Source organism: Egretta garzetta, unplaced genomic scaffold (genome assembly GCF_000687185.1).
Source record: "Egretta garzetta isolate BGI_Z169 unplaced genomic scaffold, ASM68718v1 scaffold819, whole genome shotgun sequence".
Classification (NCBI taxonomy): domain Eukaryota; kingdom Metazoa; phylum Chordata; class Aves; order Pelecaniformes; family Ardeidae; genus Egretta; species Egretta garzetta.
The window spans coordinates 142,086-146,018 of record NW_009260833.1 but is presented as its reverse complement, the minus strand read 5'-3'; positions in this window follow the sequence as shown (position 1 = coordinate 146,018).

Here is a 3,933-nt window from a genome sequence, read left to right as displayed (position 1 = left end):
AGGTTTTGGGAAGCCAGGATGGGGCCATGAGCTGACAGCGAGCTGGCTGAATGAGGACGTTTGTGCCAGGAGCCGGGCTCCAACCATGCCGTGGGAACCCAGGCAAATGTGCCAGGAGCCGGGCTCTGACCATGCGGTGGGAACCCAGGCAAACATGCCAGGAGCCGGGCTCCGACCATGCGGTGGGAACCCAGGCAAACGTGTATATTCTGTTGCTGAGAACAGGCCCGACATGCATGGGAAAGCAGGTGCATTTTTCTTCTCGGTGCTTAAATATATATGACCGTAGTTAATTGTGCAGCTGGCAAAGAGGTTTTGGCTGCAGCATCCCGGCTTGAGTATCGTGGATGTGGAGAAGGACAGAAAGTGCTGGTACCCGGTGCTGCAGGGCCCACAGCACCGGGAGCGGAGCACCCCGTCTCCGCACGCCGCTCCCCCCATCTCCCTGGGGTGTTTTGCTGGGGGGGTGGTGGGGGGGTGGGGAATGATGCTCCGGCCATAAAAGTTCCCAGCGTCAGTGGCTGCGGGCTGGGTGTGGAGGCCCGTGAGGGGCACCGTGCTCCAGGCGTTCCTGTTGCAGCCGGCGACCGGAAAATGTGTAATAAAACAATGAAACCGCCTGCAGATTACATCGACCTCCTCCACCTCCCAGGAGGAACAGGAAACTTTTAAATGCTCCTTTACTGTAAGGGAGGAAACTCCTTTGCAGCGAGCAGGACTTTTGCTCACATTGTACTGCTGGTACCGGTCCTTCCGTGGAAAAGCGGCGAACCAGGGATGAATAGCGGCTGCTTTGGCTGCAGGGGAACGTTTGGTGGTGGCTGGTGGCCACCAGAGCCTCCTTGTGGCCAGCCGAGGGTGCCCTGGCACGGGGCGGTTTGTCAGTGCTGGGAAGCACCGCTCAGCCGCTGGGGAGCAGCTCTGCTGCTTGGGGTGATTTCCTGGGCGATCCTGCCCCCAGTGCTGGGAAAAGATGAGTTTTTCCAAGCCAAAGTCCTCCCTGTGGCTGGAAGGATGGCCATCGCGGCTTTGGACCCTCTCCTGGTGCTGCCCTCCCTGCTGAGCTGCCCAGCCTTTACCCGCCCTCCTTCCTTCCTTCCAAAACTCACGGAGCCGAGAGATTTGAGCTGAGCAGCTCTTGCACCGAGAGTGAATTATTTTAACCGAATCACCTAAGAAGCAAAATCAACCTGCCGTCCCCCAAGCCAAGCTCTCCAGATGGTTCATTTTAAAATAAAATGCAGGTCATTCCCCCCAATCCCCAGGACAGCGTCAAGCGATATTTAAATAGGTTAAAAATCAAAAAAACAACAAAACCCTCCCTAACCTCAGCGCCCACAGCCTGCAATAATAAAAACAGGCTTTGCGGGGTGAAATCTGAAGCCTTCCCTTATCAGCTGATGGCAAACACGCGCCAAGCTGGCACGTGGCTCTGCTTTCGGGGTGCCCTATTGCAGCCGCGCACCCTATTGCCTTCCAGCCGTAAAGCCGGGTGTGCAAGCGTGCCCTCTCCCAGGCCTGCCGGGGGTGAACAGCGCAGACCGGGGCCTTTCCTCAAAAATCCAAGGAAATACAGTGCTGGGCACCTCCCTTGCCTTCCATCGTTTGCATCTGCCAAGGAGGGGTTAACCACTGAACCCCTGACAGTCCTAACCCTGGACTAAAAAAAAAAAAAAAAAAGTAATTTCAGAATGGAACAGGTGAAATATTCCAATTTTAAAATGTCTGGAAAATATACTTTAAACCAGCCCCAGCTCTTACCCTGCAGTGCCAAGGGGGTTTCCTGGCCGTGCCGGGCCTCGGGGCACGGCCGGCAGAGCTGGTAGCGGGGCTGCTGGTTGGGGGGGGCTGCGTACGGCTGTACCCCACGGGAACGTATACGTGGGCCGTCACAGGAGGCGGTGTGGGGCCCGCCCCATTGCCGTAGCTCCCTGTCGGGGTCAACGCTCCTCGTGACCGGGAGCGCATCGTTTCCTTCGGCCAACGGTCCCCACGGCCGATCAGCTCGTCGTTACCCGCTTGCAGCTGGTTTTTAACCTGATGAGAAGCAAAGACGCGCCGAGGGCTCTGCAGGGCGCCCCGGGAAGGCTCCGCTCTGCCCGGCCGGACCCCGGGGGCTGCCAGGGCTCCCGGCACGCGCTTGAGACCTGGGGGCTGCTTTGCTGGTACGAAGCGCAACCACTTCGTCCGCGTCCGGGAGCTGCTTTCTCAGCTAAAAATAGGCTAATCCCTGCAGTAAGGGCTGAATTAATACAAAAATGACACTGCCAAGTGCGCATTTTCTCCATTCTTAGCCTTTCGAGCCTGAATATAAAATGCGGATGTCTTCGCTTTGCAGCCTTTGGACTCATCCCCCTCTGGTTTTAGTGTAAGCCAAAAGCCTTTGCGTACCAAAACCTCCGCTGGAATATCGTGCAGTGGTGAGGGAGGAGCAGGGAATCAGGCTCGAATGCCTGGCCCTGCTCGTCCAACTTTTAATTTTGGCGTTAGGAAAGGAACAGTCGCCTCGGTTCATGGAACAAGAGCGATCTCCCCAAGGGGGCGGCTCAGCCGAAGACCCCGTGCCACGGGGCAGCTCCACGTGCCCCGCGGGGGGCCGGCTGCACCCTAATGTGATCGCGGCACCGTGGCAGGCGGCGGCGGCGCTTTGTGCATCTTTCTGAGCAGAAGGGGAAATATGTCTAAAATACCCCGCTGTTTAAGGGACGGCAGTTGCATTTCAATTAAAAACCACAGAAGAGTTCAGCCCATTTCATGATTTCCATTTAAAAAGCCAACCACAGCAAGAGGCAATACCCTTGCCACTGGGGCTGAACAGCCAAGCGCAGGAGGAAGAGAGATTTAAAATGCGTTAAATCACGTTACAGGATTTTGCCGCTCCCGGTTTTGCGCCGGAGCGGCCATCGCATTGCACATCCCACCCTTCCCCCAGGGCAAACACGTGTCCTCCTCGGTTATTACTCCTCAACAGAGTTGATGGAAAATGAGCTGAAACCGAGGAAATTCACACCCAGGTCCCGTGCAGCGGCGCGGATAACGCAGGGCTCCAGCTGGAACCCTCTGGCCCCTGCAGAGAAGACGGGAGACGCTTCGTGGCCGTGTCGTGAGGCCCAGCAGCTCGAGGCAAAGGGCAGCACCAGCAAACCCCAAGTTTCCCCCCCACGCCGGCGGTCGGAGCATCGCCCACTGCCCTTTGAAGGCAGGGAGAGGCGTCGTCCCCACCCAGGCGTTTGAAATTTGCCCGTTTCTGTGGCGTTATTGTTCTATTTTTCCCAGAAAGCTCTCTCTTGCATTTAATTAGCTAAATGCAAAGCAAGCTGGAGAGAAGCACTCCAAAAAAACCCCGGCCCTTGCCACTGCGGTGCGTGGCCAGGGACACCCTGATGGCCGCGGTGCCCCGCTCCGGCTGCCGTGAGGCATGGAGAGCCTCTGGGTACCGGAGGGCGAGGAGGGGAGGATGCTCCTGGCACCGGGTCGCACTCGGATGGCTCCGGACACAGCCGTGGGTGGCAAGGGGAAGCCCTCCCTGGGGGGGTTGGTGGGAACAGGTGAATAAAATCACCTCATGGTGGCGTGGTTGCTTGTTGGAGGTTTTTTGCACGCGCTTTCCTCTAATGAAGTAAAAGCAATGGGGAAAAAAAAAAACCAACCCACTTCAAATGTTCCCTGAAAAATTCAGCCCGGCTCCGTCGCCAGAGGAGGGGACGTTCCGCAGCGCCTCAGGGGGGTTTTGCTCTCCTCCAGCACACGGCCTGTTCCTGCGAGACCTCTTTTTTAAAAACCCCCATGCGCTTCGCACGGCTGAGAACAGAGCCTGGGGAGATGCGGCCGTTCCTGCAGCGCTGGGGATTTCCTAGCAGAGCACGCGTATCCGTCGTTTCGGAACGCAGACATCGGTCGGCAGGGACACCCCCCCTTCGGGGGACTCACCCC